Here is a 16,093-nt window from a genome sequence, read left to right on the forward strand (position 1 = left end):
TTCTATCGTTGGAGGTGCATTATTACCTTGTGTATTTTCTAAGTAAAAATATAGTTTGCGGTAACTATAGCACGTGCGTCTATTGCAGAAGAAAAATCAGATTTGCCAGGAAGTACATACTCTCAGTGTTTCATGTAAGCATTTTGAATCTACAGCCGGGCAAAGGGTGGAGAATTGAGATTGAATTCCCATCCCTGAATAGCTACTAAGGGATCTTTAAAGGTTTTATTTTGAGCAAAGCACCATTTTTAGTACCCTGCAGCAGAGTGTCATGTTCAGAATGGTGTCTGGAGGGGATCCAACTATGGAGACTCGGGGTGGAAATATATAGCTTTTGTTTTTATGCACACACATATCTTAGCACTGGTGCAAGAGTAGAGGAGTCATGTATATTTGCAGCCATCACAGGGCTCACCAAGAACACAGCAAACCCATCTCTTAGTTGGGGAAAAAAACCAAGGAAAGAATGTTCCTATTCAAATCCTAGGACCCCGAGTTTATCTGCAAGTCATTGTGATGATGGTTCTAAAAATTTGATCTAGACCTTTCCAGACCAGCCCTTGACTCAAAGCATGGGCTACTCCCGAGCCAAGCAAGATTTCATTTTCTCCCTAGATTTGCAGCACTGTCCAAGGTGTTCTGTTAAATCTATATGGGTGAGAGCGTTTAATCCTTCGTGAAGACTGCCTGCTTGGAAAGAAAGAATTTTTTGGAAGTAAACTGACGTTTCTTGGTGACATTTTTTTTTAAGTGACTGGTAGACTTGAGGCCATAATGTAACTTTTAGAAGCCCTAAGCACTGAAATGATTATGCCTCCATTTGTGTAATTCCAAATAAAAACAATACTTAACCATAGAACAAATGTAAGCCTTGAAAAAAACTCTAATTTCCTTCACAGTTAGCACTTTGATGCTTTATATAAATGTTGATAATCAAAATTTAGCAATTTCGATGCCCCTGCTGCCCTGGCACCCTGAGTTTGGATGGCCCAGGATCCGGGCCTGGGAGAGCCCAGCAGCAGCAGCATCAGGCAGTGGGGGGACCAGGGAGGCATGGGGGGTGCAGCTCTTTTCATCTGGTGCTGCCCCACATGGACTACAAGGCATGACATGCCCCGTGCTTGTAGACTAACTGTAGGAGGTTGAGAGTGTTTTGTTCTTATTAGCGCATCAATTCCCTAATCATTCAGGGAGTGGGGGCAATAAGCATGCTTGGCCCTCTTTTAATTGATTGACTAGGCATAATGAAGGCAAGCCCCATGAAGACATTCATGAAGGTGACTTAACGACAAACACAAGCCCTGTTAGAACTTGGAGTGAAAATAACCAGAGCGTTGTTCTACACGATGATGCATCTCACGGCATACTGAAAAGAATTTAGACACACACAAAAACAGATCTGTTTTCTGGGATGTTTACCAGAGAATTCTATCCCCTTGGTGGACCACTAAATGTGAGCTTAAATTGGAAACTCCTAGAGCTCCTTCCAACTGTACACACTGTCTTTCAGGCATAGGAGTTGGGGTTAGAATCACTTAAAGACATGAAGGAGCTTTAAGAGAAGATGCATTTTGTGAGGGATGCTCTCCTGAACACATCACATAATTTACAATACTCATAATGTAAGACCGGTTTTCACAGAGGAGTAAACATTAGGATGGGAGATGCTGTTGCTGTAGGGTTTTTTTTTTTTTCTTTTCTTTTTGGCCCTAATCCTCTATCTATTTTTACATCATTCTCTCTAGTGCCTTTTAGAGTGTGCTCTCTCCTAAATTAATAGATGGTAAAGTTTTAATGGCAGTGATTATGGGTTCAGAGTATTTTATTATATATAACTTCTGAGCTAAAGGTTTATGGTGCAAACAATAGGACAATGGTCACTAAAATCACATGGGGAGATGCCGGTACACGGGAATAAGAGGGTGGGTCATGTTATATATATAATGCAGTACCTCTGCCTGTCAATCCATGAACATGGTTTGCAATTTACTGGGTCAGCCAATTTTGGAATTTGCAGTTCTTGCCAGCTTTTTAGAGGTTGCAACTTTATAAAAAATTTTCTGTATTAGCAACTTCAAGTTTACATAGTTCAAATTTCCAAAAACCTCATCTGTATTGTATTTGTTACTGAGATTAGCACTTACACATTCTTTGTTAGTCGTAAGGTCGTATTGAAGAAAAGGGGGTGGCACCTGTCAGAAGTCCATGTTACATCTTTGTGCATATTAGAAATCACTGTCCCTTCTTCAAGACACTTTACCTGCATCTATTGGAAAGCATCTAATACATTTTGTATTAGAACTTTTGTTAGAACTTTACTACTACTTGTCAGACAACTTCCTAACACATATGCACATTCACAGTATGATTGGCACACATAGAGTCGTTCAGTTCACCACTCACCCAAATGTTATGACAACCATCTTAAAGAAGGCACAAGACTGAAATTCAGAATACCTAGGTTCTGAGTTCTGTTCTGTTCTGTCCTAAACTATCTATGAAATTCTAGAATTCATAGATTTCTGATCTCCTAAATGATAAGCTTCAATGATCTGTAAGGATCTTTTCAGCTCCAAAATTCTGTCATTCTATACATCACCTCCCAGATGTGAATCATGGAAAGCACCCCAAGTCTTTGGATTCGTTGGGTTTTACTCCTTGCATAGGGATTTCAAATAAAACGAGCTCTGTTTCTATTTATTGCAGTGGTTCTCAAGCTTTAGTGTACGTAAGGATCACCTAGGGGAGACCATATAAAATCTATGAGATTGAGGCAGGTATGAAATGTGTAACTGTAAACCCATCATCAATAAGAGAAGGAATTTCTGGAATACAATGGAACTGCTAATCAAAATGGAGAACCTAAGAGACTTGAAGATGTGCTTATGTGTGCTAAAATGAACTTAAATTCGAAGTGTGTGAGTCGATGTTTACTCCATCAAGGCAAATGGGAGCCCACAAATTTACTTTTACATGTAATTTAACCAAAATCTTTGAATAGTCCCTAGGTGCTAGGGAACAAACAAGCAAAAAGTCCCTGCCGTTAAAAGAATGAACAAAACCATAAATTAAACATACACACAAGTAATTGAAGGGAAATAAAATGAAAAGGAGCTGAAAATATTAAGGATGGACATATGTGGAGGTAGCCATCCTTCAGATATCACTTGGAACATTGTTTGATATTGGTGTTGTATTGTTTAGATCCGGCCTCTGTAATATAATTCTTAATATAGAATTCTCCAAGACCTAGGGGAAGAAAAAGAAATCACATAAAGGGGCTACTCTGGGAGTTAAAATCAGTTTACAATTTATGAGTTGGGGATCTGGTACTGATCATCTAAACTAGACTTGTCTTTTTCTTAAGTGGACACCTGACCACAGGTTTATATAAATTAAGAGATGGGATATTTCAGTCTTCAGTTCGAAAAACAGAAACCACTCTGGGTACTTGAAGCAGGAAGTATTTAAAATAGGCAATTAGGTGCTTATAAAATAGTTGGAAAGGCTAGAGGAGCAAAGGTGAGGGAAGCCCATTGTTAGCTGTCAGGTTTGCAGCTAACCTGTAGGGAATTATTGCCACACAGGTCAGGAACTTGTGGAAGCTGCTTCCTGAGGGATACTCAGAGGCCACTGCAAAATCTAACATCTGCTGCTAGGGGAAGAATATGGCTCCTGCTTCCCTTCTGTCCTCCTCATCTCTTGTCTTTGGCACTGGCAGAATCTAACCTGGGATATTTGCTGGCTTTGTACTCTGAGAAATAGAATTCCCAGGCTTCCAACCTTTCAGATTCAGGGGAGAGCAGAGAAAGGACCAGCAATCCAGCTGACTGCTGACAGACAATACAGCAGATGGAAAAAGAAAAAAGGAAGGGAGTGGGTCATCTTGGCTTCTGTGACTTTTGCCTTGCGGAGATATGGGTCCTATTAGTTTATCTTGACTGTGGGTAGAAGATAATATAACTAGTTCTAGAGTAAGGGATGAAAATTCTCTAAAAAGTAAAGTGTTGGTATGTGTAACTTATGGGTTCCCCCTTACAGTATATGGGTCTTCTGAAGGCTGAATGGGTAAATAAGACAAAAAAGAGCATAAGAGCATGGTTTACTTATTGGCTATTCATTATCCAAACCTGTGATATCAAAACTGAGATCAGAGCATGAGAAATAAAGTGTGTGGTCACAGTTGATATACAGCCGTGGCAAACTTAGTACTACTTAATCTTTCCTTTAGGTTTCCAGATGATGAGAAGAGGACCTTGAAACAATAATGAGTGAGCCAAGGTAGGTGTAAAATGCAGATGTGCAAAGTTATTTGAAAGTCAGAACTGTGTGTTCCATGGCCTTAAAAGAGGCCATGGATCAAGCCTTTTCTAGAGTTGAATGGTAATAGATCTAAGTTTCAGAGTTTGTGGCTTTTTGGGGAAAGTAACACTAAAGTTTCTTCTTTTGATGGTAATAAGGGCCTGATTTATGCATCGTTGTGAGGAAGTTGTAATGTAGGGATTATCTTGATTTTACAAATGAGGAAACTGAAGACCACGAGATTGAATGAGTACTTAAGTGACTGAGTCAGGATCAAACTTAGCTAGCTAAGTTCTTCTTCAGAGGTTTTTCTCTATTAAGAAAAAGTTTCCTACCACTGTATATAACTTCAGATTTCAAAGAGCCCAATGTTTACTAATAATAGGTTAGCCATTTCAGGGACTGAGAACGTTTACGCTCATTGAGCAATTCAACTTCTAAGAATGTATGCTAAAGAAATGACTCTAAATTAAGAAAAGGTTTATTACACAAAGGTGATCAAAACAACATGATTTATAACACTGGAAACTTCTAAACAATGTAAATATTCAAGCATGTGACAAACATAAGGCATTGTAGTCAAGCACATGGACTCTGGAATCAAATTGCATGCATTCATGTCTCAGCCATTTCACTTACTAGCTCTGTGACTTTGGGCAATTCCTCTGTGCATTAAGTATCTCACCTATAAAGTGGGGATCAAGAGTCTACCTCCCTCACAGAGTTGTAGATTCAGTAAATTATATGTCAAGCACTTAGAACAATGCTGGGCACTGTGTACTTATTGTTATTGATGGAATGCTATTTGGCGATTTTAAGTTATGGGTATGGATAATCTAATAACATTGAAAAATGTGTATGATGTAGGACATGCCAATGGAGTGGATATGGCAACAAGAGATTTGTCTTAAGACAACTTCAAGTATTTTGATCCAAACCACTACAAAAATGGGATTTCTTTTTACGATGGAGAAGGTGGTAGGAGCAGCAGATTCGGGGATGGGTAGGAATCAGGAATTCAGCTTCAGTGTGATACTAGATGTTGCAGAGGTACATGCAGGTGCAGATGTCGAGAAGGCATCTGGAGAAACAAGTCTGCTGCTCAGGGGAGAGGTCCAGGCTGGAGATATTAATCTTGGAGCCACCAGTGTATGAATAGTATTTATAACCACGAGGCTGGACTAAATCACACGGAGAGTAGGTGTAGATGGATTAACAGATTTGAGAACTGACCTGTGGGCATTTGCGATGTTGGAGGTCAGGGAAATGAGGAGTCAGTTGAGGAGACGGGAGGAGCAGCCAGCGGTGTAGGGAGAGAACCAAGAGTCAGTGAGACCTGGGAGTGATCAACTGTATCAAATACTGCGGCTTGAGGCTTGAGAAGTGACTGCTGATTTGGCCTTGGAGGTGTTTGGTGACCTGACAAAGCTGTTTCAGTACTGTGGTGGTGAAAGCCCAATTGGAGGGGGTTCAAGAGAGATTGGGAGGAAAGGATAGGAGACCAGTGAGGACTGTTTTATTTTTCTGGCCACGCCACGCAGTATGCAGGGTCTTAGTTCCCTGACCAGGGATCAAACCCGTGCCCACTGCAGTGGAAGCACGGAGTCTTAACCACTGGACCGCCAGGGAAGTCCCAGGACTAGTTATTTTTAAATTACTGTTTTTATTTTCCTAAAAAGGCACCAGAGAAATGGGGCAGTAGCCAGAGAGGTATGTGAGGTTGGGGGGGTCAGGGGTGGGATTTATTTTCAGATGGGAATTATTACAGCTTATTAGCTGCTGGTGAGAATGCTCCAGGAAAGAGGGAGTAAGTGATGATTCGGGAGAGTCATGGTGATAATTGCTGAAAGGAATGGGCTCCAGGATATAAGTGGAAGTTTTGGCCTTTGACAGCAGTGGGGACATTCCATTCATAGTCAGAGGGGGGAAGGCAAGGTATGCACACAGGGAGCTGGAAGATATGTCGATGGGGGTGTGTTCACTTTTTTTTCCTATCTTATCAATGAGTGAAGGCTTCACATCCTTAGCAGAGAATAAAGATAAGGCAAGAGGAGTTGGAGGTTTGAGTAGAGAAGAGGAGGTGAGAAATCACTGTCCAAGGGAGTAGGCCGGTGAGTGGACCAGGGGATTTAGTAGGGCTGCTGGACCAAGGCCCACCCAGTGAGATTTAAGACCATTCAGAAAGTTCATGTGTTTCCCTTCAGCCTGACTAGTTGCCTGGTTGCAGTCGTGGTGCAGACAGAGAGTCGAATTGTTTGTCAAGTCATGTCTGGGCTCCATCCTAACCAATTAGATCAGAATCTCTGGGACTTGGCCCAAGCTGTGGGTACATCCAAAGGGATTGCCATGTGTAGCCAGAGTTCAGATCCATGGATTAAAGCAAGAAGGTGAAGGGACGGTTCACAGAAGAGCCTGAGATCCAGTACATCCTGCTGTGAAAAAATTCAGTGTCTGTTTAATAACCTAATTGTGGGCTGAAATTTTAACTGAGAAAAGGAGGCAAGATAGGGGAAATTAACACTGATGGAGTACCCATTATGAGTTAGGAATTGTGTTGTGACCTATGTACTTAGTACCCGGAATCAGATAAGAATTAGATAAGAATCTTGGAGATAAGAATTTTAACCTCTACTCTATAGTAAATAAGCTGAGATTTAGAGAGGTGATGTGAGTTGCCCTCAGCTCCACTGCTAATAAGTCGTCAGGCCAGGATTTAGATCCAGAACCAATTTACTCTAAAGTTTTGTGTAAGATTTTGTGGAAGATGTGAGACTTGAGCTGTGTGCTAAAGGAGGAGTATGGTTTTGATTTTGGAGAGGCAAGAAGGCTTCCCAGCTAGAGGGATACTGTGAGAAAAAAGGGCATGGAGTCAAGAAAGAACATGACGATTACACGGAAAATTCAGGAAGAAAGGCGCCTCCCATGGCCAGGTGGGTTGAAGTAAATGAAGGAACAAATGATTCAACCAACCAACCAAGTGAGGGAGTGTCCGCTCTAAGTGGCCAGACAGCTGGGCAGCCTGCCAGCATACTTAGGGCCCCAGGAAGTTGCATTGCAGAACTGCTAAGCAAACGTTCCCTGCACTGTTTGTACAATTCATTATTTTTAAGAAACGTTAGCTGTTGGGCTCCATTGAGATAAAAGATGGCCTCTGAGTATAATCTCATTATCATCTGTCACCCTGGCTGGGGAGATTTATGCGTCTGCAGGATCTTAGCATCTATACTTCTCTAGCTTTAATCTCAGGGTCGATATCCCAACACAGCACTGCTCATAATAAATAGCTAGTAGTAAATGATGAAGTAGGCTACTGTGTTTTATTTTATTTGGCATTCAAGCCAATCAATTTTATAGCTGTCCGTTTGAGTGCTGAAAAAGAATTCTGGAGACAGCAAAGAATCATATGAAAAACTAGAACACACTGACAAAAAGAATCTTTATCTCCCCTGCCTCCCCCATGGAAAGAGGCCCTAGATAGACTGTTGATTATGCATCTAATAAGGCAGCTGCACACGGAAATGGTCCTTTTGATTGGTTTGCAGAGTAACTATTTTATGCCCCTTTGACCAGTAATACAGCTTCTCATAGGCACCTGTGTGGTGTACTCGGCGATGACATTGGTTTGCTTGCCTTCTCATAGAGATTTTTTACTTTGAGGATATGGAAAATCATAATTCCTGAAGTGGTATGCTGATTAGAAAGCTGAATTTCTCCTCTCTCTGCCTAGTTATTGCTTTTGGAAATACATGTGGTTCAGATAAGGTGGAAAGTAGTTTGCCTGCCCTGCGGTAGAAACAAAAGTATAAATGATCCCATCAAAAAGTATGCAATAAATTCCACATAAAAGGCCACATTTAAGCATATTTGTTATGCTCGTCTGACTTTCAGTTTCTGACCAAAAAAGTTTTTTTTATTTCAAGTCATTCATTGATGCAACATGATCTCAGTATTCATTCATTCACTGAGCATACTTTCAGAGAATCTACCTTAAAGCAGACAGTGTGCTGGGAACTGAGAAAGATACCGAGGAAAATGAGATTGACTCTAAGCTCAAAAAGAGCTTACATTAGTGACTAAGCCTCTTCCAGTAGATATTCATGGGGCAAGAAAGGGGCTAAAATCGGTGGTTGCCCACACTGTCCAAAATGTATCGCCAGAGTTATACCCAGAAGTGCTGTATGGATTGCCATTGCACAACTTACAGGCTATGGCATAAAATTCACTGTTGTTATGGAACTAACTGGAATTTTCCTAAGAACCAGTGACTGCAAGGGCATTTGCAATGTGATGTGCACATTTTATATAGATTATGTGAACAAGTTATAGGCATACTTTAAAAAAATTATTATTGCTATCCCAAGGTATATCTCTTGATTTTCATTTCCTTTATTATTTTTAAATTATTAAAACCCATTTGATTTCCCCTACAGAAGTCTATGCAGAAAGTCAAAAGATGTCTAGCTAGAGAGGAAGAGTTAGGGGAAACTGGGAGGGCTATGACAGATGTCACATGGACTGTTAAGGGGCTCACTGTCATCGAGTGGAGGGCATTTCAAGTTAAATACAGACTCTAACACCGTTGAGGATCAGCCCCTTGCTTCCACGACACCAAGTCTCTTGGTTGCCCCTTCTCAGTCTCTTTTGCTGGTTTCACTCTTCTCCCTGGCTCCGCAATGCTGATGGGCTCTGCCACCGGTCCAGTTCTCTTTTCTATCCACCTCCACTGTGTTGGTCATCTCATCTAGTCACGTGGCTCTAAATACCATACATATGCCGACAGCTCCGAAATTTTTATCTGTAGCCAAGACCTCTCTGTCTCTCTCTCAAACTCTAAACTCATAAAGAAGATTCTCCCTTGAGGGAGAGATAAATTAAGAGTTTGGGAAACATATACACACTACTATGTATAAAATAGGTAAACAACAACAACCTGCTGTATAACACAGGGAATTATACTGTACTCAACATCTTATAATAACCTCTAATAGAAAAGAATCTGAAGAAAGATATATATATGTACAACTGAATCACTTTGCTGTGCACTTGAAACTAACACAACATTGTAAATCAACTATGCTTCAATTTTTAAAAATTGGGAAAAAGAAAGAAAATTCCTGGGACTTCCCCGGTGGCACAGTGGTTGAGAATCTGCCTGCCAATGCAGGGGACACGGGTTCGAGCCCTGATCCAGGAAGATCCCACATGCTGCGGAGCAACTAAGCCCATGCACCACAACTACTGAGCCTGTGCTCTAGAGCCTGCAAGCCACAACTACTGAGCCTGCGTGCCACAACTAAGTCCACACACCTAGTGCCCGTGCTCCACAACAAGAGAAGCCACCACAATGAGAAGCGCGCACACTGCAACTAAGAGTAGCCCCTGCTTGCCGCAACTGGAGAAAGCCCCCAGGCATCAACGAAGACCCAACGCAGCCAAAAATAAATTAATTAATTAAAAAAAAGAAAATTCCCCTTTGAATGTCTAGTATACATTCACTCCCACCCCACACCTGATCTACTCACAGCCCACCCTGTCTCAGTTGATGGTAACACAATTCTTCAGGTTGCTCAGGTCAGCAATCTTATTGCCTTCCTTCACTTCTTTTTCCTTCACATCCCACATCCAATATGTCAACAAATTGCCTAAGCTCTTTTTATCATAAAAGCAGAATCTGCCCACTTTTCACCACCTCCAGTGCTACCTCCTGGTCTGAGCTACCTTTGTCTCTTGCCTAGATTCCTACATAGACTCTGATTGGTCTCCCTGCTTCTACCCTTCCCTTCCTCCCATCTATTCTCCACACTGTAGCCACAGTGATCCTTTTAAAATTCAGGTTAAATCATGTCATCCCTCTGCTCTTAACCTTGCAATGGCCTCCCATCTTATTAAACAGATGCTAATGACCTTCAAGATCTAGCCCTGTCACCTCTCTACCTCTTTCCCGTGCACTCTCCCCCTCTCTTACACCACTCCAGTTACATCATCTCTTGCTTGTCCTTGAACGTGTCAGGAATGCTCCCACCTCAGGACCTTTGCACTGTTGGTTTCTCTGCCTGAAATGGTGTCTCCCCATATATCTGAATATCCCTCACCTCCTTCAAGTCCTTACTCAAATGTCTCCTTCTTCATGAGGTCTGCCCTGACCAGCGTATCTAACGTGCAGCCCACCCCACCCCTGGCACTGCTCTCCCCGCTTCCCCCACTCCATTTTTTTGGTGGTACTTATCGCCTTCAGTAAGGCTCCTTCCACTAGAACTTAAGCTCCGTGAGGCAGGGATTGGTGCCTGTTTTGTTCAGTGATCCATCCCAAGCACTTAGAACAGTGTCTGGCAGACAGTAGATGCTCAATAAATATTTGAATATAAATAAAGATGAATGAATGTATTATATGCAGGAGGAAACCTCCTTTTAGGGACTATCTCTATCTACCACAATTTGTGTTCATATAGTCCTAAGGGAACATAGGAACACTCTTCTGAACATCTGCTAGACACACAAATTCTAGTATTCTAAACACTAACATTTTTTGGCGTGTTTGTTATAAACTGGGCACCGTGGGAAGTACTCTACATGCACTTCTCTTTTAATCCTCACAACCCAATGAAGAAACTTGGAATGATGTTACCTCCACTTTATAGAGAGGGGTACACCAGCTTAGAAAGACTAAGTAATTTTCTCAAGCCGCACAGCTTATACATATAGAATAGTTTCTTAACCACTCTACGAATCCACCTCCTTTAAGTAAAGACCTACTGTCAGAATTCGCTCTTTGAGATTCATTTTTCAATGATTTGTTTAAAGTCCTAAGAGAATTCCTACCCAGCTGCTGGAAATTGGCAGTGGAAAGACCTTAGAAGTGGGACCAATGAGTCAGGCAAAACCGTAACAAGAATGCCAGAATTCAACTGGGTACCATTTTAATCACTAACCCTAAGAGTTGATGAGCCTAACAGATTGAAAGGATATGAAAAGAATCCAGGATTCTGAAGTTCAAATGTCTTTAGAGATAACCAGAAAATATATTTTTATATGTTGAGTTAATAAATGCAAAACCTCATCAAGTGAAGTGTGTAGTCCATGTGGGAGGAGGGTTGGTGCAGACTTCTGTGAGAAGTTAAACGAATTCAGTAAAACAGAATGTAAACTCAGGGCTTGATTATGAGACAGCCTCATCCGAAGGGCATTGATAGCAATGCTATAAATGGAACGACTATGTCCCAGCAGTGTTGCTATCAGAAAGGCACCCTTTGACCACCTCTGGGCATTACCGCGTGATTCACTGGAATGACAGCTGCTTTGTGCAGATAGTGGGTTGAACAGTGGTCCCCAGAGAGACATGTCCATGTCCAAATCCCTGGAATGTGTGCATGTTACCTTATGTGGGAAAAGTCTCTTTGCAGATGTAATAAAATTAAGGATCTTGAAATGAGATCATCCTGGCTGGACTACCTGAGTGGGCCCTAAATCCAGTTGCCAGAGTCCTTATAAGAGACAGAAGAGGAGACACACAGAGAAGGTGATGTGAAGATGGAGGCAAAGATTGGAGTGATGTGGCCGCAAGCCAAGGAATGCCTGGAGTCACCGAAGTTGCAAGAGGTGAGGAAGGATGCTCCTCTCCAGCCTCCAGAGAGAGCAGGGCCCCGCTGACACCTTGACTTCAGACTCTGAGCTTCCAGAACTGGGAGAGAATAAATGTCTGTTGTCTTAAGCCACCCAGTTTGTGATCATTTGTTACAGCAGTCCTAAGAAAGCAATACAGACCTTAAGCACCACTCAACCACAGGCTGGTTGAGATTTAAGTATGGATCTGTTTAAGGAGATCAGCCTGTGCTATATTAATATTTTGTGTGAAGGAAAAGCATATATTTGGTATTTCATGTGCCTGCAGTGTTTAACACAATTTGGCCTAATTTTAAAATTACCATATATTAAATTCCAATTTATAATGTGTGAATAGGGGCTTCCCTTGTGGCGCAGTGGTTGGGAATCTGCCTGCTAATGCAGGGGACACGGGTTCGAGCCCTGGTCTGGGAGGATCCCACATGCTGCGGAGCGACTAGGCCTGTGAGCCACAACTACTGAGCCTGCGCGTCTGGAGCTTGTGCTCCGCAACAAGAGAGGCCGCGACAGTGAGAGGCCCGCGCACCGCGATGAAGAGTGGCCCCCGCTTGCCACAACTAGAGAAAGCCCTCGCACAGAAACGAAGACCCAACACAGCAAAAATAAATTAATTAATTATAATGTGTGAATAATTGCTTTCAATTTTGTTATAATTTTACTAAGTTTATACACAGTATTGAAATATTAAAAGAAGCTAAGGTCACCCTTATTTATAAGTTTGAATTATGATGATTCCTTGTTATTTGAATATTCAGGAAGGTTGTGTTAGTTCAATCAAAACATGGAAATAATAATTTAAAAAAGAAATAGAATACATTGATTTATAAATGCAATTTAAAATGCTTGAAGGTGTTAGTTTAGCTAAGCTTAGAAACAGGATCATATATTATTCAAAGGCCTTTGACATAGTTTTAAAAAATATGACAGGCTGTATATAGTATACAATGAACAATAATATTTGATGCAGAACTTAAAAGCTTCAGAAAAAATAGTTTTTTTAATCTGTAACTTCAATAAATTGCACGTTAATTTTTAAAAGCAACATTAACCTGAGTAGTTTTTACTGCCTCAAAACCACTCGAGGGCACCTAAAAGCTCACATTTAATAGAAGCGGCGTAAAAGAAACTTTCCAACTATGGCATCGTTCAGTAGCAGGGCCCGAGGAGGTAGTCAGCGGATTCAGTCAGTGTCTGGACAGTGTGCAGGTGATCTTTGCTGTGGGGGGAGCAGCAGAAGGCCGTGAACTTCGCCTTTGTTCTGTTGGGCGCCTTTGTTCTGAGTGAAAGCGTTCCTCGGAACACAGAGGAACAGCAGGTCCAAAGGCCTCTAGTGACTGAACAGATAACGTGAGCTCCATCAAAGCTCAGCTCCACTCATCCCGGCCTCTCCTCCCCAAGAGAGCACGGTGGATGTGGCATGCAGGCAAGTGTTTGATTTCTGTTTCTTTATTAGCTTAATTTGAGGAACCAACTCTGTCTCCACAAACGAAACCACAGAACGATCATTTTGAAGTGGTGGCCATTTCTGGCTTTAGTCTTTTAATTCCCACCACTGCTGCATGTATCATCGGTTTCCTCATGTGTGACTGCTGGTCCTAAAATTTCCAAGTTGGCCCCTTGGTCAGGTCTGGGTGAGAGAGCCCTGGGCACATGCTGCCATGACCTGGGATATCGAGCGTTGGTCTTAACTTTACCATTATCAGTCCTTAAAAGAACCACAGTAAATGACTTAAGGCCTGTAACATGGAAACCATAAAGAAACTCTAAAGAAGCAGAAATGATTTTATATGAAGAAAAACCTGAAAGGAGAGTTGCTAATGATCTTAAAACGTGTAACCAGTTTTAAGACTGTCCTTAGTTCTGTCCACCTCTCTATTTACTTTACTTTAATGTTCTCAGCATGCTCCAGGGGCTGGGGGTAGAGCAGTGCGAGAAGCAAGGTGGTGGAGAGGAGCTTGAGGCCGGCACGCCGAGATGGCATCACTCAGCAAGGCCTGCAGAGAGGTGCATCCCAGAGCTGCATGCTGTCCAGACTTGGACTGCAGGAAGCTCAGTGCCCTTTCTCTGCTCTGGGCCCTACTTGCCAGGTCCAGAAAAATAGGCAACATCCCACTTGCTGCTTCCCACTACATCCTTAAGAGAACAAAGACTCTGGTTTTTACTGGGTTGAATGAACAGGGTGTTTTTGTGTTTATCTCCATGGAGATTGTTTGGTAGGAAACTAAAGCACAGTATACCAAAATTTTTATTATTATATCTCCTTAGAAATTGTTCCTGAGGGACTTCCCTGGTGGTGCAGTGGTTGACACTCCACGCTCCAGTGCCGGGGGCCCAGGTTCAATGCCTGGCGAGGGAACTAGATCCCACATGCATGCTGCAACTAAGAGTTCGCATGCCACAACTAAAGATCCTGCGTGCCACAACTAAGGAGCTGGCAAGCCATAACTAATGAGCCCCTGAGCCTCAACTAAGGAGCCTGCCTGCCGCAACTAAGACCTGGCACAACCAAATAAATAAATAAATTTTAAAAAGAAGAAATTGTTCCTGAAATCTCTTTAAGGAAGTTGAGTGTCCATCTGTAGCTGAGAAATAAGGAGGAGCATCCCGGTGCCTTCTCTGAGAAGTCTTCCCCAGGCTACCCCATGTGAGCCAGCTGTGCTCCCTTCTTCTTCCCATTTATTTGACAAACACTTGTTTGGCACTTGCTATACTGGGGATCTAGCAGTCTCTGACTTCAAGGAGCTTTCAGTAAAGAGAGAGAAAAGTAAACAGATACTCACAATGCAGTGTTAGAAACACTATGATGGAAGTGGCAGGCCTGCTGTGTGTGGTTATGTAGGTTGTGTGCTACACAACTCCAGGAGGGGGCAGGGTGCCTTTCACATTGCAGCCAGGGGAATGCACAGCCACATGTGGCAGCCTTGGTAGCTCTGGAGGCAGATAGGAGGGACAGTTAATCTGGTCAGATGAAGAAGAGCACAGGGTGGTAAATTCTAAAGTGGTTTCTGTGCTTCCAATCTCCCAATTCACATCCTTCTGTCACCCCTTCCCCCTAGAGTGTGGCCAGACCTGTGACTTTATTTTAACTAATATAATATGGAAAAGGTGATAGGTTGTTCCTTCTGGATTTTATTATATAAGAATGTAACATCTCTCTTGCTAGGAGACCCTCTCCTTTGCTGGCTTAGAAGAAGCAGACGGCTATGTTATGAGCTTCCCTATGGAGAGGGCAACATGGCAAGGAACTGAGAGCAGCTGACAGCCAGCAAGAAACTGAGGCCCTCAAACCCACAAGGAACTGAACGCTGTCAACAACTATAAAAGCTTAGAAGTGTATCCTTCCCCAGTCAGACCTTCAGATGAGTACCCAGCCCTGGCTGATACCTTGACTGCAGCCATTTGGGAGAGGATCTAGCCTTGAAGCAGAGGATCTAGCTATCATGCCTGGATTCCTGATTCCACAGATATTGTAAGAAAACAAATGTGTGTTGTTTTAAGTTGCTAATTGTGTTGTAATATTGTTTTGCAGCAATACCTAACTAATACAGGTGTTTCGGGAAGCATCTCAGGTCACATATACACTATGTTCCCATGGCACTTTGGAAAATCCTCAGAACAGCATATTGCAAATGCCCATCTCCTCTCTTGAAGCCGTTGACCATGTCTTATTCACCTCTGAGTTTCCTCATCTGTAAAGTAGGTTAATAATAGTATCTACTGCTTAGAGCTGCAAATTAGATAATTTAAGCAATCTGCTTTACACTGTGCCTGACTTAGTAAGTGCTCATTAAATACTACCTCTAAATCTCCAGGGTATGACACAGTACCTGGCATATGTGTTATAAATGTTTGTTGAATAAATGGTTAAATGCAAGAATTGATGGAGAAGTCCAATGTATCCCAACCTTATGGCAAAATGAAAAGTGTCAGAATTTTGGTCATGATCCCTCAAGGTCTGCCAGAAGAAACCAAGGATGTATTCAACAGTGATGCTAGGATGACTAAGCAAACACCGGCAGAAGCAGGCCCAATTACGATGGCATCTATTAGAAGCTGCTTCTTTGGTTCTGCGCACTCTGGACACCAGGTTCTTGCCTGAAATTGATATGTGGTTTCACCCAGGGGTTCTTTTGTTTTGTGGTTTGTTTTTTTTTTTTTTGTGATACGAGGG

At 42.2% G+C, this 16,093-nt stretch overlaps 1 long non-coding RNA gene across 1 annotated transcript; it reads left to right on the forward strand.

The window, feature by feature from the left end:
* The first annotated feature begins 6,008 nt into the window (after positions 1–6,008).
* On the forward strand, positions 6,009–15,799 carry LOC141275729 (uncharacterized). The gene is made up of 2 exons (XR_012324002.1): positions 6,009–11,898; positions 15,086–15,799. It is a non-coding gene; the product is annotated as an uncharacterized lncRNA (long non-coding RNA).
* The last annotated feature ends 294 nt before the right edge of the window (positions 15,800–16,093 follow it).

This window comes from Tursiops truncatus, chromosome 1 (genome assembly GCF_011762595.2).
Source record: "Tursiops truncatus isolate mTurTru1 chromosome 1, mTurTru1.mat.Y, whole genome shotgun sequence".
NCBI classification, from domain to species: domain Eukaryota; kingdom Metazoa; phylum Chordata; class Mammalia; order Artiodactyla; family Delphinidae; genus Tursiops; species Tursiops truncatus.